Below are 25,548 nucleotides of genomic sequence, written 5' to 3'. Positions count from 1 at the left end.
TGCTGCTGAGTCTCAGTCTGCCTTATTGAGTCTCCATTTGAGCTGTTTTTTTGTTGCTGCTGCTAAGTTTGAACGTGGGTTTTTCCAAGCTTGCTCCCTGATATCCAGCAGCAAGCTTGACTGAGCCCTGGAATGTGCAATTATAATCACACCATAAACAATTACATTCAGATGAGTAACTTAATTGGTCATCTGGAATAACAGAACACAAGGCTATAATTAACTAGAACATTTTGTAACTGAAATAAATAACTAACCAACCAGTTTTTAACAGTACAGTCATTAATTTCTCACAACTTCAGTAAACAACACACCATAACACACTGATAACTGTTGATTGGGGCGAGTTGCATTCTGCAGCACAACTGTGGGGTTCAGAAAAACAGACAAGCTGCTTTCACACTTATGACTACTTGAATCCTTTAATTGTGTTAAAGCTTTGCAACACACTCCAAACTAAGGTTGCCAACTTTGACTGGGGACATTCCTGAAGGTTTGAACATGTGACATTTTGACCAACATGTGACCTCTGATCATGTGGCATCCACAAATGTACATGTACCTTGTAAGGGTTGGGTCACATGTGGTTGAGAATCTTTGCCCGTGGTTTTGCGCTAGCAGCTGTTCTGTGAGAAGTTCCAAGAACCAAGAGGCCACCCACGAGCAGGGGAAGAGGGGAAACCGAGGGCCAGGAAGTACGGCACCCGGAGGTGAGGAAGGGATTCGCAGGGGGGAAACCAGAGGTGGGAGGAACTTTGATTCCACCAATAACTAATAGTAACTCACTGAAATTGTACCAGTAACTAATAGTAATACTGGTAGCACTCAGATTCTCCTCATAACCAACAGTAATACAATAATTCACCGATAGTCTATATGTAACTGGTAGTAATAGGTGTAATGCCCCGATATCTGACCTGTAACTAGTAGTAATCCTATAACCCACTGATATTCATCCTGTAACTACAGCCAGAATTCCCCTGCACTGAACACGTGCAGTCAGGCTCCCCAGTCAATGCCACTTTTAACAGGCTCCATCTCTCTCTCTATTTCCATGGACTCTGGTTTGGACTCAGGTTCTGTATGAAGGTAACAACTCTGAACTGGGAGCCTGAGTCAGAGCCGATCTGTACTTGGACTTCACACATCAAACCGGTGGCACAGTGTGACCTGAACCAAACCAAGAGATCACACGAAGGGTAGCGGGTTCGGTGTTTGGGACACTTCTCGCAGGGCACATTGTCCTAAACTCAGCTCAGCACCGACATTTCTAAACGACTTCCTGGGCTCGGACTCAATAAAGGAGAATTTTCATAGAATGATAGAAATTACAATGCCCTCTGACAATCACAACCATTTTTCTTTGTGTTAGGTATGACTCCGACCAGTGAAGGGTTTTCCCTTTGACCCCCATGGACTTGACTTTTGCTTGGCTCCTTGGTCGAATGCTGCCTTGATGTCGAGGGCAGCTGCTCCCACTTCCTCTGACATTCAGCTCTTGTGTCCATGTGTCAGACACTTGGCTGGCCAAAAAAAAATCTGATACCTGAAACTCCTCTGCTCTGTCAGTCACCAAGTGACCCTCTGCCCCGCAACATCTGGCCAAAACACTTCACTTCACCACATTACATCATCTTGTGACCATCTCAATATTACTGTTTGGCAGTATATCTCTGTGTTGATGCTTGCGGGATGTGGTGTGGTCACTGTGTGTTGTGATACAACCCAACCACAGAATCCAGCACAGTATCTCTGAGTTCTGATATGTCTGTTTAAAGAAAAATAAGTGAATACATTATTGTCTTGCCGCTTAATCAGTGCTTACAATCATCACCACTGGTACTCAGCCTATGTGTAGGCTTATGATACATTCCCATTAGTAGATTTACATCAAAGTACATGCAGCAAATGTTGTAGACAAGGAGCTGTACATTGCCCTCCAGCATCTAGTTCACCCCATTCTTTCAAGGCCTCAGTGCCTAGAATGTTCATAAACATCTCTCCTTAGAAAGCCTGTCACAGTTGCAGGATGTCATCCCCACTGCATTTGAGTTCCTTCCTATTCAAGGGCAGCATCTCTTGTAAAGAGAGGAAGAGCCTGCATTGATTATGTACACAATGTATCACAATCATGGATGGCTTCAGCCTTGTATCGGTGGCGTCACATCTGCTCCAGTATGCTTGTCTTAGCTTAGCACCCTCATTGGTACCTGAACCCTGTCTACTTCCCTCTGTCAAGTGGTTCTTCTGCGTTCTGAAATTTTGCATATTCTACGGCACCCTTGCAAAAACGATGTTGTTTGTTTACCTATGTGGTTATAGGTGCTATATGGCAGTAGGTCACAAAGGAAATAGTCCTGCTTCAATTCGCCCAAGTATCTCCTCTTGGGCATTTGTGATGACATTTGTATCCTGTCCTGACTTAAATGTTAAGGTTTCTTAATAGTTTCCTGTGCTGGATACTTGCTCTGCTTGTGGTATATTATGCTTATCAGCTGGCATGATCCAAAAATGACATGTATTTTACATCTTGGGTATTTTCATTGAGTATATCCAAGATTGAGATCAATAGATTTTTGGACTCATATCAAGGGATATGGGGATAGGGCAGGAAAGTGGAGTTGAGGTCGACGATCAGCCATGATCTTATTGAATGGCGGAGCAGGCTCGAAGGGCCGAATGGCCTACTACTGCTCCTATTTCTCAAGTTCTTTATGTTCTTTATCTTGCTCCTTTACATCAATGCTAAAGAACCAGTTCGGTGTATTTTTTCAAGTCAAATCATGTTTTCTGCTCCTCAATGCAGGTAAAGCTGGTCCTGAACTCAGCACTGATACTAACAAGTATGAACCGTACCAAGTGTTGTTTGCCTAGAAACTTCTATTACTGATTCCTTAGCACTGCTACATACTTGCAGTCCTTAAATACCAGTTAATTATCTAATTGTTACTTTAACAGCTAGTTACAGGGTCTCACTTCAGCCACAGTAACATTGGCTGCAGAAAAAGGTTGTGACCAGCAATGAAAGTGCTCCCAGGAAAACATGAAACAGGTATAACTTCAAGAATACAAGCAACACTTTGATTTAGTGGCAGGATCATCACCTGTTGTGTGCTGGGTAATTTCTAAGTCTAAGTCTCTGTATTTTTCTCCGTTTTAATCAGTTATTTTTTACTTTCATTATTCACTAATCATATTAAAAGTACTGAGACTCTCTAGTAAACTGGATTTGCTGGGATACCCCCCACATTCCCACTCTACTGGAGATGGGTATGCCTTGTCTCACTATCCGTACTGGCCTTTAGTTGGTACACTGGATCCCTTATGGACTGGGGAAGTGCGAACTCCCTATGTAGTGAGGCCCCACCCCCTCCACCGAAGCGGCCTTGTCAAGGTAGAGCAAACGTTTTGCCCCTTACAAAGGGTGAAATTGGATCTCATTCCTCAACCAAAAAGGTAAGTTTCATAAAAATAACCTTAATGTGGAGCCAGGAGAAGCCACCAATTTGGGTCAGAACTTAGTTCAGCCAGCAGCATATCCAGGTCGCGGCCACTTTCTGAGTGAATCTGCTACAGTTATGGCAAGGGTCCAGCAGAACAGCTGAGAAATTCGACCTCACCATGTCTAATTTTATTTACAAAGTTTACTTGTACAGAAGTAAATGCTGATAGCTGAATTGCAGGGTAGTATTTGAAACACAAACGGTGTAATTGCATTTCATTCCACCACCAAAAAGGTAAGTTTTCTAAAAAAAAACCTTAATGCAGAGCCAGGAGGAGCCACCAATATAGGCTGGGACAATGGAGCAGGTGCGTGCTTACATGGTGCACATTGCATCCAGAATCTCTGATGGCATAGCCATAACATGTGCAAGCTCAGTGCCTGTGCACACAACTTTTCTGCATGCATTAAATATCAGTCTGAACAAAGTTATCAAGCTGGCTTTGACTCAATGGGGAAAAGAGGAAGGAGCCTTAGTGAGAGGCAATGCAGGAGCTTGTGTAGTTACGCAGGTGCCTGCTAATATAGGTTTAAGCCTTCACTTTGCAAAGCACTGCCCACACGCAGGACGCTGTATTTGCCACTCCGTGCAGCCACTGTTCAGTTTCTACAGCTTCAAATTGTTGCAAGGACGGTCAACAACACTCCACGCCAGTCCTGGAAATAGTGTAGGGCTTTCTAGGTTGTTTATGCACAGAGGTAGTGGCCTTTTTCATCCGACAGCCCTCCGGCAGCAGCGATTACTGCAGTGGCTGCAGCTGCACCCTTGTCCAGGAAATATTGAGAGGCAGAAGCTGAGGTGGAGCTAGAGGAACATCAGCATGAAGGAGTGCAGATGATGGTGTAGTGATTATTGTACTACACTAGCAGTCTAGAAGTCAAGGGGGTAATTTTAACCCCCAAGAACGGGTGGGGTGGGGGCGGGCGGGAGGTTAAAATGCCAGCTTTTTGGAGTGGAACTGCACCCTGGCTCCAACACGCCCACTTCCGGGTTTAACCCAGGCACGTGCGCAATGGACACCTGGAAGTGCCGATACTTAAAGGGCCAATTCAGGTACTTGAAAGACTTAAGCTAATTAACTTTTTGTGGATTCTGCAACAGAATCAAATTTAACTTCTTCTGAATGTGTTACCCGTGGCTTCTGAAACACACCAATGAAACGGAGGTGAGTTGCAGCCGAAGCTCATTTGGCCCTTTAAACCAGTGATTGAAACATCTCAATAAAAGGTTAGGTATTGCAGCTGGGCTCTCAGTTCTCTCAGACAAACATTTGGCTGGGAGTTCTTTGTGTTTAGACTGAGATTTCTTTATTGTGACTGAGAATTCTTATGTTCACATAAGTTTACCTACATTTTGGAGCCTCTCAAACTGACAAGATCAGGATCGGGTTGGGGGCCACAATGGATCTATTCCACAGTACATCTGTGGAGGAGGCACATCACCATCTGCGGCAGGCACGGCGTGCAGTTCTGGGATCTGCAGGTGCTTAAGACAGAGGTGTGCAACAGGGAACAGGAGAAGAGCAGAGAGGGGACCAATGGAGGGGCCGAGGTTGCAGGAGGCACGACCCACGTGAAAGGGTCCACAGGTAGACGCTGAGCTTCCTGGACCTCTCTGAGGAGCAGTGCCCACATAGGCTGAGATTGAGTCACCAGGTGGTTGCAGACATTAGCAGCATCTTTCAGGAAGAGCTGCTCCTGGCTGGGCCTGGTGGCCACGCATTGCCCGTCACAGTTAAAGTCACCACTGCCCTCAATTTCTTCGCCTCCGGATCCTTCCAGGGCACCACTGGTAACATCTCCAGGACTGTTCATAAACCGAAAGGGATATCACTCCATCATTGCACTGCTGGAGGAGATTTCTGCTGGTGTGTGCCAGATTCCCTGGCAGCTGCGATGATCCGTTCATTTTGCATGAGTCCAACATCCTGGCCCTCTTCCACACACAAGATAGACTTAAGGGCTGGCTCCTTGGAGACAAGGGATACCCCCTTCAGACATGGCTCATAAACAGCTGTGAGAAACCCCAGCAACGAGGCACAGCAGCGGTACAATCAGCGCCACATCACCACCAGGTGTGTCATTGAGCAAGCCTTAGGAATGTTGAAGATGCGCTTCCGGTGCCTGGATAGACCTGGGGGAGCCCTTCAGTACTCACCAGCGAGGGTGTGCAGAATAAACATAGCGCAGCAGAGAGGCTCACAGGTGGAGGAGGTCAAATGAGCTCTTGAAGCATCCTCATCAACCGGCATCATTGAAGAAGAGGATGAGGATGAGGAAGACGAGGACAAGGATGAGGATGAGGAGGAGGAAAATGAAGATGGAGAACCCATTGCCAGAGCAGCGGTGCATACAGCTGCCTGTGATGCCAGGGATTCCCTCATCTCTAACAGATTCTCATAATGAAATCTGCAAATTGAAGACGTTGAAATACTCAGGCCGACTGGAACAACCGGCATCATTGAAGAAGAGGATGAGGATGAGGATGAGGAAGACGAGGACAAGGATGAGGATGAGGACTGGAACAACCACCATCACCATCACCAATCTCCCCCTCCCCCTCCCACCCCCCCCCCCCCGTTTGCACAAACCAATCATTCAACCACGCATACACCCATTGCACACCCAGCCAATTGTGGCATCACGTCTTGGCATTCATGATGAAGCACATGGAAAGCTGTATTTATAAAAGGGACTCAATAACAGCCAAGACGTGACAGTGGTGGTGAGTACTATTACATTTAATGTGACATAAACAAGAAAAATATTTAAATTAACAACATGACATCTCGTCACACACCCTTGGTGTATTACAATACGTTAGTCTTTCTCTTTCTACTGCTTTTAGTGCATCCCCTGTGGCTTCAGCAGAGATATTGGCAGGTTGCTCAGATCCCTGCCCTGACTGCTGAGATGCTCTCGACCTACAACCTCTGGGTTTTGGAGCCCGTGAGGGTCCCGCCAAAGACTGCTCCATCTGCACCTGTGCGGGGGCAGACTCAGCCACCAGGAGAGGAGGCAGCATTGCGGGTACTGGTTGGGGGGAGGGGGGGCAACGGGTGAGAGGTGGGAGCAATTTGAGTGGAGTCCCCAGTTGCATGTCCCCTTTTGCCATCATCTCTCCCCCAGGCCAGGGCCACATCACTCCCACCACTCTACTGGACAGCAAGCTGGTGAGCAGATGTGCCGCATTCTAAGGCCATGGCTAAAGTATCTGTCTGCCTGTTTAAGGCGGCAGACATGTTGGCATCCAGAATTTCCACAGTCGTTGTCATGTCCTGCATGGACTCATTTGAGAGCCGTGCTTGAAGTTCAATGGAGGATAGCATTCTCTCCATCGCAGCCATTCCCACACTTACCTTCACCAACAATGCACCAGCAATGGAGTTGGACTCCTCCATCCTCTCCGCTATTGTGGAGAGTCTGTTGGCATGTTTTCCAGTACCTCACAAAGGTGCAGCTGTACCTCAATCATTCTCACTCTCAATGATGTTCCCTGGAGTTCAGCTGAGCAGAACTTGGAGAGGAGTGTGCCCCCCCGACGTGGACTCTCCACAGCTGCCCCTGCCACCCAGTGTCTGCTCGTGCTCACTTGTGAGTGGTGAATCACCAGGTGACAATCCAACTATCTGTTTAACATGACCCACGGAAGTGCCAGTATCAGCGTTGGTGCATGGCTGGATGTCATGTGACGGTGCACCCTCAGAATGATTGAGATCCTCTGACGAATCACCTTCTTCCATTGCGGCTGAATGTTTTTGAATCCGTGAAGGCCCTGGAGGATAACAGAAACCAATATTAATTATTCATCGGAAAAGTGACAATCTTTCCAATGGCCATATTGAAGTGTGGAATAATTCAATCATTGATAAAATCAATTCAACATCAGTGTGAAGGATGTTAAAGTTCTGCCACCAGCCACCTGCATGTTGCCAGTCTCTCCATCTCCGACGGATAGGCATGCAATGGTCCAACTGATGTCTATTGCCTCCTCCTCTGCATCTGTCAGCTGGACTATTTGTGGTGGTCCACCTCCAGTTCTGCTCCTGTCATGCATTTTGCGCTTTCTTCTCGTACAAGGGGAGAAAGAACAGACCTGTGAGAGACTGAAGGTGACATAGTCACCCGATGGATGCATTGCTTTGGGTGAGGCTGACAATGAAACAGATGCATCAGAGGGTGACTATCAGACAGATGCATCACATTGAATCAGGATTGGGGTGAGTGGCAGTGGTGGGTGCACAAATGGGGAGGTGAGGAAGTGCAAAGAAAGTGAAGGTTAGTTAATGCTGAAACTTAAGTGGGTGTGAAGAGTGTTGTGATGAAGTAGGCTTGTCAACATAGAGTGAGAGGGAACGGGGGTTGTGGGTACATTTCACAGGATGTAAGTGAATCAGCAAATGTACTCACTTTTCCTGACCTGGTTAGGTCATTAAAACCCTTGCTGCATTGAACCCAAGACCTGGGCACCATGCTCCTGCTGCTCAGCTTTTCTGCTGCCTCCAGCCACCTTCTTAGTGGCAGAAGTAGGACTCTTCCTCCTGTCAGCTGGGTACAGCACGTACCTCCTGCTTCTCACACCAGCCAGTAGCACCTCAAGGGAAGCGTCACTGAACCTTGATGCTGTCTTTGCTGTGTTCCTCCATTTTCCGTGTTCCTCCTTTCTCCTTCAAAATCCATTTTTGCATTGCCCCTTTAAATACTCCACTTCACAGCACTTCATGCAGGTGCGCAGTACGCCCACTGCGCAGCTTGAAGACAAGTAAAATTAAGTGCCTTCAATTGAGTTGCGATCGCTCAATCCAATGCACTAAAATTATTTCTGGATTTCCCACATGACTATTTACACACCCGCTGAGTTCCCGCTGCCATGCTAAAATCATGCCCCAGGAGTTTCAATCCCAACATAGTAAATTGTGAAATTAAATAAATCTGGTAATTTATGGGCTAGCACTAGAAAAATGACGATGTCTAGGCTGGCCTATATGTGACTTCAGTCCCACACTATGTGCTTGTCTCCTAATGCCCTCTTTGAATCTCTGCTTCTTATGGCTCAATGTGAAAATATATATAGAGGGGGAGCATGGCCTCGGTGACCTTTTTAATGCATCAATGAATGGTTCACTCCCATCAAGTTCCTCCATGTCTGCTTGACAAGATCCTGAAGAATTAAATTTCAGGGCGATAATCATTTCAAGAGCCACAAACAGAGCGATGCTCATGGTGGATTGTTCCTCCAGCTGGAATGCCAAGAGGTGGCACAACTCACTAATCACCTCCTTGGGTAGCCACAGGTGTTGCCTGCACTGTTCTGCAATTATACCCAGGTAGTTTCTCCTTCAGCGGTCGATGCATTCCCACGGGTGTCTGATGCCATGAGCTGCCAGGGCTTTATTCAGTCTGTGCTCCATTTCAGCGCTCTGCCCTCTGCCTCATGTACTAAATGCAAGTACTGTCAATACTGCTCATTGTATAAGCTGCTACACTCCTGTTATTTTTCCCCCAGTTCAAAGTGAAGACAAACACGGACTAGAAGATGTAAGTGGAATTCAGCAGAGAGCAGCACAGGTGGAACCAGTAATGCAACAAACAGGTATTAATTGGCCTCAACAAGCTTGAAACCAGTTAAAAAAATGTCCTGTTAGAGATTTTTTTGCCTGGAATTTCCACGAGGGTTCTCCAGCGAGAGACTGGCGGAATCCCTGGAGAAATTACGTAAGTGGCTATAAGCAGCCATTTATGTCGTTTCTCTGGAGATTCCACCGTTATCCCGTTAAAGGTAAGGCAGGAGATCAGGAGAACCCCAAGGAAATCCAGGACCTTTAACTCCATTTTGGATCCAATAGAGAAATCAAGCATCATTTTGGTGCTGTAGTATTCTGATATTTCGATTGAGGCAGGTTATCGGTGCAAGTGACATTTCTGGATCTTTTTAAATCAACTTTCCACAGAAAGGAGTTGGAAAAAGAATGGCTTTTAATGCTGTTTTTTTAAAAGTATTGTGCATTCCCATGAGTTTTAAAAAAGAGGTATTTAGATAAAATTTAGAAATAAGCTAATCGGAAGTTCCTTCTCCTAGAGAGTAAGCAATAGGTGATTTGTTAGTTTGTCGGAAAGACACATCTCATCATTGTGTAGGAAAATCCTTTGATCTTTGCTGGTCTGTGAGAGACAGGCTTTTGACACAGAGTGAGAGGCTTTTAGGAACAGATCACAGATACAGAGGAAGGCAACTGGGAGTTTGGAAACAGAATGCTGTATCGACAGTCAGGCAGTGAAATTTGTAAAAGGTCTGTCCCTGACATAATGCTGATACTGAGTGCCCTAAATGTGAAATTGTTCTTTTCTCCAGCACTAACATCACTCATTTTCAATGCAAAAAAACCCACCAAAAATGCTCAGAAGAAAATGATTTATTCATTCTTACAAACTCTTTTTGCGTCAAAGAGAATACAGTAAAGCAGAGGAAACTACTTGATCTTGAGAGTAATAAAAAGCTGGGTCAGAGCACATGTTACTTATTATCAGATGGGCAACAACCCAACTTGTTTTATTACTGTCAACAAATTCCATAAATCTATAATTTGCCAACCAGCAGCAGGGCTAGCACCAGAAAAAATGACCATGAGAAGCTACCAGGTGATTGTAAAAACCCAACCGATTTTCTAATGTCCCTCAGAGAAGGGAACATGCCACCCTCACCCAGTCTGGCCTGCATGTGACTCCAGTCCACACTATGTGGTTCACGCTTAATGTGCTCTGAAGTGGTCTATCAAGCCACTCACAATCACTAGAAGAAGGAACCCCATAATTTTAAACATTGTCTCCTTGTCCTGCAGCCAGAGAACTTTCCTGAATCTGACATTCCATATCAATGAAAATTTTAAAGGCCTCTAATAAGTCTCTCCTCTCCTCCTTCTCTCCAGCAAGACAATCTTTCCTTATAACTTAACCCTTTTAGTTCAGGGATCAGCTTGGTGGTGCTCTTCTAGGCAAGATTTAGGTCCCCCTCTGGACTCCCTCGATTAATTCTACATCTTTTCTGTAATACGGAGACCAAAACTGAGCACAGTTCTCCAGGTGTGGCCTGACCAAAGTCAGATACAACTTTCAATATCAGTTCCTTTAACTTATAAGTCACACCCCTAGCTATATAGCCTAACATTTTATTTGCTTTCTTGACCATTGCACCCCTGAACTGACCGATCCAGGTCTCGTTCCTTCTCTGTTAGTTCAAGCATGTTATCATTTAACATGTCCTCCACATTCTCATTTCTTCCACCCATTCTCATGACCTTCCACTTATCTGTGATGAATTCCATTTGCCATCTCTCTGGCCATTGACCTAGCCTGTCCCGGGCCCTTTGAATTATTGTACATTAGTTAGCATTATTGGCCTCTGCAACCAATTTGACGTTGATTAAAAACTATCCTCTTAGTCATTTACAAAAAACTATAAACAACAGTGAACCCAGCACTGACCCCTGTAGGACTCCACTGGTAACTGGTTTTTACCACCACCTTTTTCTGTCCATCTTTCAGCCACAAATCGAATCAGTCTATCCCATGGGCTTGGACCTTGTGAATCAATCTGATATATGGGACAGTATAAAATACCTTCCTAAAATCCAGGTAAATCACCCTTATCCATCAGATATGTAATTTCTTCAAATAAATCTATTAATTTGATCAGACATGACCTGTTCCTACTGATCCGATGCTGGCTCTCTCCATCTCCATGATCTATTATACCATCCCTTATCAAAATCTATGAACACTTTCCCACAATTGAGGTAAGGCTTACAGGTGTGTAATTTGAGGGTATATCTTTTGCATCATTTTTAAAGATGCTTTGCAATCCTTTGGATCATTACCTGATTCGAATGATCTTTGAAAGATAATAGTGAGGGCATCTGCAATCCTCTCAGCTAGCTTCACCAGTATCCTTGGATGGAAAGTGTTAGAGCCTGAAGTCTTATTTATCTTCGGCTTCCTAAAACTTTCTAATATGTCTTCCTTTTTGACGCTAAGAGTTTCCAATCTGCGATCTCCCTTATATTCCTCTCTCAACTCAAACATCTCTCCCCCTCTTTCAGTAATAAAAACATCAGAGAGCAAATTAATTGCCACACTCAATAGATAGTTCTTCTGAAAAAGGGAAATGTATTTAAATGAACTTGAAAACTATCGCTGCATCTTTTCGCCATCAATGTATGGACTTGATGGTTCCCAAAATGTACTCGGGGGCATTTATATGCTGAGGTCGAGAAGGTGACAAGATTGCATTTTGTTGTTGGGGCATCAACAGAAAATATTTTATCTTCATCATACTTCATCACTTTTAGCAATCTAACATAGATTGGGAAGGATCAACTTTCTTCGTAGAAAAGTCCTAGAAGATCTTGATACTTCTATTAATACGATCTGTCAGTATGGATTTATATTTTACTGTACAAATTTATTTTTGTGATTATCAAAGTAAGGGATGTTAGTGATGGAGAATGAAACGCTTTCCAATTTGAATACCCAATGTGATCATCAAGTAATATTCCAACATTAGGAAAAAATGTTGCCTTTTGTAACAAAATCATAAATATGTTTATAAAGAATGGGTTTCTGATTTCACAACCATAGCATTCAGTGGAGATCTTCCCCCATTGCATCCTCACTGCACCATTGTGGCATTTTTCTTTTCTCAATCAGCTGTCCTGTATTCACTCGGTATGACATTACCAACTTGGTGCCCAGTAGGATAGACTTCCGTCCTTTCAGTGTAAATGGATTCAAACACAATTCCCTGTGGTGAAAGGTCCTGCACAAGAGATTATTGGCAAAAATGAGCGCACATGGAACTGGAGGTAACCTTGCGACATGGGTTGGTAATTGGCTGGCTGGCGGGCAGGCGATAAAGAATAGGAATAAAGGGTTCGTTCTCAGATTGACGTGACATGGCAAGTGTTGTTCCCCAGGGATCTGTACTGGGGCCTCAGCTTTTCACCATATATATTAATGACTTGGATGAAGGAAAAGTGAGTTGTACAAGTTAGCAGATTACACTGATTTTGGAGGCACAGTAAGTTGTGTGGATGGGAGCAGGAAGTTATAAAGGGACATGGGCAGACTAAATGAATGGGCAAAACTATGGCAGATAGATTTCAATGTGAGGAAGCGTGAGGTCATCCACTTTGGATCAGAGAATGACAAATCTTTTTTTAATATTTTCTTAATGGTAAGAGGCAAAGAGCTGTGGAGAAGCAAAGGGAATTAGGTATTAATGTACACAAATCATAAGAACATAAGAACATAAGAAATAGGAGCAGGAGTAGACGAATCAGCCCCTCGAGCCTGCTCCGCCATTCAATATGATCATGGCTGATCTGATCCTAACCTCAAATCTAAATTCATGTCCAATTTCCTGCCCGCTCCCCGTAACCCCTAATTCCCTTTACTTCTAAGAAACTGTCTATTTCTGTTTTAAATTTATTTAATGATGTAGCTTCCACAGCTTCCTGGGGCAGCAAATTCCACAGACCTACTACCATATGAGTGAAGAAGTTTCTCCTCATCTCAGTTTTGAAAGAGCAGCCCCTTATTCTAAGATTATGCCCCCTAGTTCTAGTTTCACCCATCCTTGGGAACATCCTTACCGCATCCACCCGATCAAGCCCCTTCACAATCTTATATGTTTCAATAAGATCGCCTCTCATTCTTCTGAACTCCAATGAGTAGAGTCCCAATCTACTCAACCTCTCCTCATACATCCGCCCCCTCATCCCCGGGATTAACCGAGTGAACCTTCTTTGTACTGCCTCGAGAGCAAGTATGTATTTTCTTAAGTGTGGACACCAAAACTGTATGCAGTATTCCAGGTGCGGTCTCACCAATACCTTATATAACTGCAGCAATACCTCCCTGTTTTTATATTCTATCCCCCTAGCAATAAAAGCCAACATTCCGTTGGCCTTCTTGATCACCTGCTGCACCTGCATACTAACTTTTTGATTTTCTTGCACTAGGACCCCCAGATCCCTTCGTACTGCAGTACTTTCCAGTTTCTCACCATTAAGATAATAACTTGCTCTCTGATTTTTCCTGCCAAAGTGCATAATCTCACATTTTCCAATATTGTATTGCATCTGCCAAATCTCCGCCCACTCACCCAGCCTGTCTATATCCCCTTGTAGGTTTTTTATGTCCTCCTCACTCTCTACTTTCCCTCCCATCTTTGTATCATCTGCAAACTTTGATATGTTACACTCGGTCCCCTCCTCCAAATCGTTAATATAGATTGTAAAGAGTTGGGGACCCAGCACCGACCCCTGCGGAACACCACTGGCTACTGGTTGCCAGTCAGAGAATGAACCATTTATCCCAACTCTCTGCTTCCTGTTAGATAACCAATCCTCCACCCATGTCAGAATATTACCCCCAATCCAGTGATTCTTTATCTTGAGCAATAATCTTTTATGTGGCACCTTGTCGAATGCCTTCTGGAAGTCTAAATACACTACGTCCACTGGTTCCCCTTTATCCACCCTGTACATTATGTCCTCAAAGAACTCAAGCAAATTTGTCAGACATGACTTCCCCTTCGTAAAGCCATGCTGACTTTGTCCTATTAAATTATGTTTATCCAAATGTTCTGCTACTGTCTCCTTAATAATAGACTCCAAAATTTTACCCACCACAGATGTTAGGCTAACTGGTCTATAATTTCCAGCCTGCTGCCTACTACCCTTTTTAAATAAGGTTGTTACATTAGCAGTTTTCCAATCTGCCGGGACCTTTGCCGAGTCCAGAGAATTTTGGAAAATTATTACCAAAGCATCCACAATCCCGACTGCCACTTCCCTCAAGACCCTAGGATGTAAGCCATCAGGTCCAGGGGATTTATCCGCCTTGAGTCCCATTAATTTACTGAGTACCAATTCCTTAGTTATTTTAATCGTATTTAGCTCCTCCCCCCTAGAACCCCCTGTTTGTCCATTGTTGGGATATTCTTAGTGTCCTCTACTGTAAAGACTGAAACAAAATATTTGTTCAGCATTTTTGCCATCTCCATGTTTCCCACTATTAATTTCCCGGTCTCATCCTCTAAGGGACCTATGTTTGCCTTAGCCACCCTTTTTCATTTTATATAACTGTAGAAACTCTTGCTATCTGTTTTTATATTTTTTGCTAATTTATTTTCATAATCTATCTTCCCTTTCTTAATCAATCCTTTCGTTACTTTTTGCTGTCTTTTGAAGACTTCCCAATCTTCTATCCTCCCACTAAGTTTGGCTACCTTATATGTCCTTGTTTTTAGTCGGATACTATCCTTAATTTCTTTACTTAGCCACGGATGGCTGACATTTCTTTTACACCCTTTTTTCCTCAGTGGAATATATATTTTTTGAAAGTTGTAAAATAACTCCTTAAATGAACACCACTGCTCATGTACCGTCTTACCCTTTAATCTATTTTCCCAGTCCACTTTAATCAATTCCGCTCTCATACCATCATAGTCTCCTTTATTCAAGCTCAGTACGCTTGTTTGAGAACCAACCTTCTCACCCTCTAATTGGATATGGAATGTAACCATGTTATGATCACTCATTCCAAGGGGATCCTTAACTAGGACATTATTAATTAATCCTTGCTCATTACACAGGACCAGGTCCAAGGTTGCTTGCCCCCTTGTAGGATCAGTTACATACTGCTCAAGAAATCCATCCCTAATACACTCAATAAACTCTTCCTCAAGGCTGCCCTGCCCAATTTGATTTGTCCAGTTAATATGATAGTTAAAATCCCCCATAATTATAGCTGTTCCCTTATTACATGCCCCGACTATTTCCTGATTAATACTTCTTCCAGCAGAGTTGCAACTATTAGGAGGCCTATATACTAAGCCCACGAGTGTTTTTTTCCCCTTATTATTCCTTATCTCTACCCAAACTGTTTCATTATCCTGATCCTTTGACCCAATATCATTTCTCTGTATTTCAGTGATTCCTTCCTTTATTAACATAGCCACCCCACCTCCCTAGTGCACAGGTACAAAAAGTAATCAAAAAGACTAATGGAATGTTGGCCTTTATCTCAAGGGGGTTGGAATTCAAAAGTGAGGAAGTGATACTTCAGTTGTACAGAGCCTTGGTCAGACCACATTCAGGTTTGGTATATTGACCTTGGAAAGGGTACAGCACAGATTCACTAGAATGCTACCATTGCACAAACCTGGCTTGTATCCAAGTGCGCTTCACCTGTACCATTCCCCCATCTTCAATACACCAACAGTCCTGCAATCCTTATCACCACCATTCCCACTATCATGGAAGATATGCGAGCAGTCACCAGAGTCTCCATCGTGGTGGGCCCCACTGTTGTGTTCATGGAGCTGGCCACTCGCTCCATGTTCGATAGAATGGTCTCCATGCTCTACACGAAGCCCCAACATAAGTTGGAGCTGGATTCCTTCCTGCTCTCAGCCATTGTATGCAAGCTCACTGGCAGGCTGCCCATTGCACCTAGCGTTTTCTGGTATATGCCCATTAGCTTTCTTTGGCAATCTGGGCCCTCAAAGTCATTATCTCAGTCCTTGCAGCAGAGCTAGTGTGTGATCTTGCCCTCTGGTGAGCTGGCATCTGTGGCGTCCTATTCCCCCTGCCCTAGTTCCTGCACACTTGTGCCTGGTGAACTGCACTCCTCTAGCTTACCCTCTAAAATACGTGTAGTGTCAATCTCTGAGCTGGTGCTTGCTAGGGTCAGATCAGGTGAGGCTGCACCTTCAGGTGTGGAAAAGTGAGGGTTCAAATTGTACTGAGTAGAAGGTGCAGAGTGTGTGAGTAGAAGAAGGAAGTGAAGCGAAGTGTGGTGCAGTGTTTGTAGGAGAGTGGAAAAGCAGGGATGGGAAGTGTTGTGAGTCGTGAGGGTGCAGGTGTGAGGAGAGCGTAATTGAGAGTGAGGTAAGATTCTTATTTTGACAACTCTGGTTAGGTCATTGAACTTTTTTCAACATTGCAGCCATATCCTGGGAGCTAAGCTCCTCGCATTGACCAACTCTGCAACCTCTTCTCACTGGTGGTGGAGGTATTGCCTGATGGGCTTTCTGCTTTCTGCCCCCTGGGGGGAAGAGGAGCTCCCTCTTCCTGTCCACTGCCAGGACCAGGGCCTCCAAAGTAGCATCAGAGAACCTGGGGCCGAATCTACAGCTCTTCAGAAGCGTTCTCTTCTATCTGCAGACAGAGCGCACCTCCCCTTTAAGAGGTGTCGATTTCCTGCTCCGCCACAAACAGATGCACAGTGTGGGTAGCGTTGGCTGCATGCCTGTCTTAGTATAATGAGTTTCCAGCACCAATTTCACATGGTCCCTGTGGCGACATAAACAGGCACACTCAATGTGCGTCCCACCTCCTGCGCGCCCGTTTTTGGGCACAATCGAATTTTTGGGCCTTACTTTTTACATTCATGATGAACAGAAACTTGCAACGTGTTAAAATCCTTGAACAAACAAAGTAGGCAGAGCCACCAATGAAGAATCAGATATTTGCCTAGAAATTCGACTGTGCAGTGCCTGTTTTTCAGGCGCTAAATGGCCTGCTAAGCCTTCAAAATGGCGGGCAGGAAGCTCATTACAAGCCAGAAGTGCGCCACCCGCCATACTGGTGGTGTGTGCACCACATCTGAAACAGGCGGTAGGCCCTTTTTATATGCAAATAAGGGGCCTAATAATGTTAAGGCTCCTTGGCAAGATTGATTTGCTCTGAGGCAGCCAGTGCTAACTCGACTCAGGAACACCAGACCTATATGCGGCCTAATTGGCGTTTCGGTTAGGCTGCGACCAACAAGGTAAGTTTTTAAAAATATACTTGCCTGAATATGAAACTGGGAAGAGCAGGTTCTTTTAGTGACCCCACACTAAAAGAACGAGGGCTGCTGCCAGCCGCTACCCCCACCCCCCATCGTTGCGTCCCCCCTGACCGTCTGTCCCTCTCCACCCCCCTCCCTTCCCAATCGGCGCTTCCTCCCCTGGCCACTGTTCCCTCTTTGCCTTCTGAGGCCCAATATCAGTGGACCTCACCATTCAGATGCAGGGGTTAAAATGGGCGCACCTAAATTTCCAGGCTATTAATTCTTAACTTTGGTACGTGATTACCATTATTAATGAAGTAATCGTTTCTTTATTTTCTCTCTCTTTATAAGTTTATTTTCATAATTTACTTTCGTCTTTGCAGTCACTCAAAATTGCCTTTTTTATCCCCTTGTTTTACCACCTCTTTTTTTGCTACCTGCCCCACGATTTACCCTCTAAAATAGGTGCTCAATGCCATCATATTGATTATTGGGCATTGCTTTTAATTTGTTTTTTAAATGTAAACTGCTGTTGAACAATGCTTGTGAAAACATCTAAAGTACTTACATCTTAATGATTATAGAATGCCAGTCACAGTAAACACCAGTTGTGAAATTCTTAAACTGTTATTTATTTTTTGATTTTACGCTGATTCGGATAATAGTTTAAATTGAAAAGAAAACACAATTAACCTATTACAATATTGGATGAGATTATAGCCTAGAAATTGTGGTTGGCAACATTAGAGAATGAAGGCTTAGCATGTTTATATAACATTCCTCTGTTTGCCATGTATATGCACATGTTTATTTTAAATGAGTTAACGCCTCCTTAAAAATAAAGGACAAAGCAATGTATTATGGGTTCATTAAGCATCTGCCCACCAATATTGGCAACAATAATTTCTAATCTCATGTTAAAATATTGAATGAGATTATTATCATTTTAAATTGATTGTATATATATTTTTGTATGTTAGAGCTTGCCACTCTCACTACATCTGCTGGAGTTTTCTGACTGAACCACAGTATCACAATGATACAAATCACATTTTTAAAGATTCTGTAAAAAATATATTTTAAATTTCACCGAAAATTGCAACAGTTGGCAACCACTGAGTAAGACATTCACTCATCAGCTGCTTCATACAGAGTGTCTTCTTCCAAAACATTTCCACAGCTTTATGTAAAACTCAGTGGGGTAGATTTTGGTCTGGGTCCGTTTTCGGAGGGGCAGCTTGCGCCCGAACCAAGAGGCCTGAGGATCTTCAGGAATTGGTCCTCGGGCCTCATCTACATATTAGGGGTGAGCTGCCAACGCTCATCCTGTCTCCATAAGCAGCTTGCCCCAAGAGAAAAATAAATTTCACTGGCAGCGGCCCTCAGGTAAGATCTGGGAGCGGGAAGTTTGAGCGGGCATTGGGTGGAGGGGGTGATTGCCAGATCTGTGGAGTCAGGGGGAGCATTCCTGCTCCTCCTGGCTCCATAGAAAGGCTTTGTTTTTAAAAATTAAATTAAATATTAGCCCAGGACTAACGCTTGTGCAGATTGGGTGCATGTTGCCCCACTGCTAAATTGGTATGTTTTGCATCCGCTTTACGACCGAAAAAAGGGCACAACGTATTCCAATTCCTACCCCATTGACATCATAAATACATTCACTTTGAAATATCTCTAAATAAACAGGGGACTTTTTCTCACAACACAACATAATCTTATTGTTTATTGAGATATCTTTGTTCTCTGGCCTATTGCTTCAGTCACGTCACTTGCTGTATTAATTGACGATTTTTGATGAGTTGTGGGACAGAGTCATAGCATAAGGCTTGAAAGCTTTTATGTAAAGCATTAATGTATAAAACTCATGCAGCTACTGTATATCTGAACGTGTGTGTGTTGGGCAGGTGGGTGGGGGAGAAGGAGCACGAAGGGGAAGTCATTGTCAGGGTAAAATAGGGGAGCTCATTTCTGACTTGTGCTACAACTGGGCAAAGAGTCTTCAACACTGTCAAATACAAGACACAGAACAAACAATATTCTCGTTTATACCACAAGTAATGAGTGGTGGCATTTTGTCAGTAAAATGTAAAATCATATTTTCACTGACAAAACACCATCAAAGTTCCTTGCGGTGATTTTTCTATTTTAGTCCCACTTGTGGCCTATCACATGCTTTCTGTCTCTGGCACTCTAAGCAGTCGCCTTGGCAAGCACAAAATACATGAAACAAATAAACAAACTTTAAGTACCAGCTTGGCTCAGTAGTAGCATTCCTGCTTCTAAGTCAGAAGGTTGTGGGTTCAAGCCCCACTACAGGACTTTGAGCACATAATCTAGGCTGACGCTTTAGTGCAGTATTGAGGGAGAAGTGCTATCTTTCAGATGAGATGTTAAACCAAGACCCCTACTGCCTGTTCAGGCAGATGTAACAGATTCCGTGGCACTATTTGAAGAAGAGCAGGGGAGTTCTTCTGGTGACCTGGCTAACATTTATCTCTCAATCAACACCACCAAAACAGATTAACTGGTCATTTATCTCATTGATGTTTGTGGGATCTTGCTGTGTGCATATTGACTGCCGTATTTGCCTATAACATGTCCTGAGGATATGAAAGGCGCAATATAGATGCAAGTCCTTTCTTTCAAACTACAACCAAATAAAATCTGACCTTGTTTAATTTAAGCATAAACTTGTTAGCAAAATAGGTATAAAGACCACCTCTGTGGTGCCTCAACCAGATAGTCTGAACAAGCAGACTGGTAATTAAATGCCAAGGCTACTTTTTAACCGGACGACAATGCCATGAAGCCTCAGGCTAGCAACACCAATGCTTTGTTATTATTGTTTTCCCAGACTTTTTCTTTCTATCCTCAAAATTCTCGGACTTGGAACTTTTGAACTCAAAAACACACAGATTAAGTCTTGTATGAGGTAACTGCTGTAAACATTTATGATTAACACATGGTTTGGAATGTTGCTGGAATTGTACATCAAACCTAACAAAGAAAAGAGCTAACAAGAAATACTGACTATTTTACAGCCTGCCAAACATGGTTGGTATTAGAAAATTCCTTCATTCTGCAGTCTTTCTTTCATGTGTGAGGCTGTGCATTGACATTGAGCACCAGTTCAACTCAATCATTTTTAACTTGTTGCATACTTGTCTTGGATGTGTTGCAAAGTTTAATAACATAATAAACCACTGTGTCTTTCCATGTAGTTTGCAGCTGCTTTTAATAAGATCTACAAACTATCATGCTTGTTCCACAGCCAATATATACTATTATATTGATAGATTTATTTCTGCTGTATCAAGTTTGAATGCTATCACTATATCGTACAGTTATTATTATAATAGTTTGGGGTTCAGATAATCAGAGAAATTATTTAGGCAGTTCCCCAGCTCACGCTATGGAATATCATAAACCACCCAGTGCTCAAAGGCTACACTCAAGTAATGCATGACCATAAGGATCATTTTCACTCTGTCAGATTGCAATCGTCCTGTAGCTTGAAAGGGTACATCCAATTAGCAATTAGACCCAGAGCCTGGGAGTGCTGCGAATGCCTGAAGAACACCATCAGGCTGATTATAATCAAATGTGCTCCTCTGCCAACTCATTATGGGTCAATACGAATTAATGCAAATTAGTCAGCTGTTTCACATTTTAATGCAAATTATCCAGCGACTATTTATTTTCAAAAGGATATTTATTTTACAATACATTACATACTGCTCCTTCTGTTAATCTCAATTATGCATATCATGCCTTTGCCTGCAGTCGATTGGTATCTGCAGTTTCAGATAATCAAGGACAAGAATTTTCCCTTCAAGTCCTTTAATACAACTGGAACAGTGATGCCACTTGATGAGCTGCCAGTATGAGCAATAGCTCCAGGTGAGATTGCAGTGCAATTAATCCTCCGATCAACCAACAGCCAAGAAATAGATGTAATCTAGCTTTAAAAAACACTTTTATTTATACTTTGCATATTTTAAATGGTGTTGCTTCCAGACTAAGATTTTCTTTAAGTATTTAGCCACAACATTGTTTTTCCCACCAAGAAAGCTATTGATAATGTACTGAAAGATCACAGGGTGTAGGTGCTTTTGTCACATGATGGGTGCACTCCCCACAACGGGAATTTCAGTGAACTACGCTGGGGGAAACATTGCAATTGATGTTCCCTGCTTATAATAGGAATCTGAATATCATTGTTTTGCAAATTGCTGTATAACACTGCTTTGGAGCTTAAATATGTTGATGTTTGTGGGTTTACTTAAATCGGGTAAAAAGTCATACGTGTGGGAATGGGCACAGGATGGAAAATAAGTTTTGATCAATCCGTCTAAATGAATTATTAGCTGTCAATTCCACTGAAGAACCTACATTGAACTAACTTGAACATACAGAGAACAATCTTGGATATTAGTTCACAGATTTAAAAATCGTGTTAGCCGGCCTATGTGAAGGACTGAGTTTAGGTTCCAGAAAACTATATAGTCTATAGATAACCTGAACATTGGGAATCCTGATATTGGACACTTTCCAGAACCAAAATATACACAGAGCTTACCATCCACTTCAATGCATTAACCCCTTTCACCTGATCAGCATAAACCAGGCAGAGGCACCACTATGGACACATCTTGGATGTCTGGCCAGAAAGCAGGAAAGCGGGAAATGAGAGGCTGGCCAGTTGTACGTCCAGCTGCCAGTGGGCTTGCAAATTTCTGAGGCCTAATCATTCCCTTTTATAACTGGGCCGATTTCTGCACCAGTGCAGCAATTTTCTTTAGTGGTCCTCCAAGTGGGCCCCACAGCCGTCCCTCCAAGTGCCGGTAGGCCTGGTTGAGCTCAAGGAACTGCCATTTGGCACAAACTAAGCCAGGGATGAGGAATTAAATTCCATCCTGGGAATTCCCTTCCTGTCCCCCTGCCCCCCGTCCCCCCAGCCCTGCGCCTTCTGACATCGGGGCTAACTTTGAGCAAATGGAAGTTCCGTTCCAAACAGGTTCCCTGGAAACGTGGGGCAGAGGCTGTGACCTGGCATATCTGGGTACAGCCCAATTTCTGGACCCTCTACTGCAGCCCTGGTGGACTTAAGCCAGGAGTGCAGCCAAAACCCTTGAAGATTTTTTGGGCAGTTGGAAAATCGCACAAGAGGAGACAGTTTGGAATCTGAGAGAAGCAACTAGTCAGTACCAATCCATTTGAGCATTTTATATTCCTTAAAGAAAGGAGAAACATTGTGTATATTTCTTTAGTTTTTACGACAGATTAGCTTAATTCTTAGAATTGCAATCTTTTTATTATTTTGTCAATTTGAGAAGTTAGGTAGATGGTGTCTACTATAAATATAGAACTACATTATATAATTGTGTCTTATATGCTTGTTTATCTTTTGTGAAATAAAGTTGCTTAATACTTTAAACTTGAAATTAAGTCTGACGTAAAGTTCTATAACTTTCAAAGACTGGATTTGTTTCCTGGTCACATTACTGAAAGCTTACCCAGATCTCAAGACAAGGACAGATACTTGGGAACTTGGAACTTGTACATGAGAGTGATCTGTGATCTGAGAGCTGAAACAATCTAGGGTAAGAAGGATAGAAAAGACCCAAAAATGTAACACTCTCATTGCCATTTCTTCCTGAATAAGTAGACTTCTTGATCTAAAATAGATTTAGCAGAGCAATTCTTTAATGTATGGCCTAGCCAGTTATTCTGAAATTGAGGACATGTTTAGTCTCAATGTCCCAAGTTATTTTCAGTTCTCTTCTGCAGACATTTACCAATCCTCCCTGCTGGACATCATCAAAGTTGTAAAGGATGGGAGAAAAGCTGAACTACATTAAATACTGAGTTATTTCTGTTTCCCATTGCCACAGTGGCAGTTACAGAAAGCCAAATGAGATCTGTACAGCTGATTGGCTTTTCGAGGGTCCTGAGTTTATTAAAATACACAAATGTGCCATTCCAGACACGATCGCTGTATGAAATTGCCTACTCTAACAATAAGGAGCCTCACTTAATCAACAAGCAGATACATAGTGATGATATCAGTACGATTTTTCACTCTGGAGGAATGAGAAAACCTGAGGCTAGATGAATGCTTTTTGAGTGATAAAAATTATGAACTGAAAACATGACTAATACTTCTGGAAATACATGATGAAATTAGATGCCAGAGATTATCTACACAGGTAAGTGCTCTGCTGGAACGTGGGAGAACTTTAACCTAGAAGGATGTGGCTAATGAACCAAAAGGGGATGGCCAGATGGAGAGTTGTCGCTAGCAGATTGAGCATAGGTGGCATGGATTTCAATCAGCAGGCTTGTGAGGAAGGCATCATGCTGACTCAGGCTTGCCACCTGGCCACTAAGCCAGCCAAACTCTGTCTCGACAGCACCCTACTGCTGGCATAGGCAAGACTAGGTGGCTGCCAGCCCATCCAGGACATGCCCTGCAACTGGTGCATACCAGATATCTTTGGGTTTGATGCCAGTACCAAACAACTTTACTGGACTTTCTAAAAAGATCATCAGTGAGGAGGACATCCTTTGCATTGCTGAATTAGTTTTGTGCTGCCTGTGCTGACTTCTTTGAATCATTTTCTTTATATTTTGGGAAGCAAATAGTATGTGATATTAAGATTAGCCTCTGTCAAATTAAAGAGAAAAAAATAATTTAACTTGTGTTCTATCAGTATGTCATTTTCATGCTATGCAGGAAATTTGCACTCAATACTGTACTGGACAGTGAGCTGCAGTACTGAAAGTTTCTGCTGTCACGAGGGAAAAACTGAACGTTATATCTGTGAAAATATTGCCAATGGTGTTAATGGAATGGTGAGTAATATGTACGAACATAAAAATGACTTAATTTTGTTGTGAACTTACCACGTATCAATATCAATTAAAGATACTCAGTGGAGAAGTATCCACTGAGAATGCAGAATTAATTAAGAGTGAGTAAGACTTAACGTAGGGAGAGTAAAATCACCATTGCACTGTGAAAATATTCCTCAAGGGTGAAACCAAATCTGTACTGCACAGTCCTGCGTTATTCGTTTTGCTTATACACAGACCGTTGGAGAAAACATATACACAAACTATGCTAATCATCATTTTATTTTAAGCACATTGGATAATGCTATATTCCATATGTGTGAGATAACACAAGTTTGTGCAGGTCATATATGTTGAGTGAAGATAGTTCTCCATGTGACAATTATTTGTTATCACACATGAATATGGTATGAAGGTATCCTACACATAAAAAATATGACACACAAATGGGATAATATCACAATCAGGGTCAGATCTGTGTGTTTCTTTCTCCCCTTATATTTTGACAGCCTGACCTTACACACCTCCCCACACCTCACTTCTCTTCTTCTCGTCTCTAAATGTTAGCATCTTCACCACATTTTATTGCAATGAATAAACCAGATTGAAAAAAGTTCCGCAACCAGAGAACTTCAGATTCTTATCTTGCTGAGGGCAAACTGCTCAAAAACACAAGGATAATTGCTGGGATACACCATAGGTAGTTGGGAGTCACTGTATGTGCCCTTGCAACTTCCAACATCTCAACACTATTTCTCTGCTTGCAGCCCAAGTTGGCCCATAACAAGAGGGAACAAATCCCCAGAGGAGGAAGGGTGCCAAGTTTCAGGTCTGGCAACTTTCATAGAGGCCATGCTGCTTTTTTATTGGCCTCAAGAGCATAGTAGGAGTGGGAGAGGGTAACATTGAGGCTTCCCTCAATCTTAATACCATCCTTGTATTATTCTATTATCTCTCTCCTTACTCACTCATGGACTGACACACAGAGAGGAAGATGGCAACCTTCACATGGTCTTCTGTTAAGTGCTCCAGCACGACTAATGCCATCAACAAGGAGACCAAGCACCAATCGATGGTCTCCCAGTGCAAAAAGCAACACACTCGACATTCCTAACCAAGACAGGGCCAATATCAAATGAGAGACATATGCCCATATCTACGTGTCTGTCACCTCAACGTGGAAGGCTGCAAAATCCAACTACTCGACCAAGTTCCAATGTGAACAGAAGTTTGACATTCTTGTGCTGCAAGAAATTCATTGCAGATAACGATAAAGAAACATGGGTCGACAAAGTTTGTGAGACAAGGGGTATGATTTTTATTTGGAGCCGGGAAGAGAGCGGGTGGGTAGATTT

The sequence above is a fragment of the Heptranchias perlo genome, chromosome 6 (assembly GCF_035084215.1).
Source record: "Heptranchias perlo isolate sHepPer1 chromosome 6, sHepPer1.hap1, whole genome shotgun sequence".
NCBI lineage: Eukaryota > Metazoa > Chordata > Chondrichthyes > Hexanchiformes > Hexanchidae > Heptranchias > Heptranchias perlo.
Note: the sequence above shows the minus strand (reverse complement) of the source record.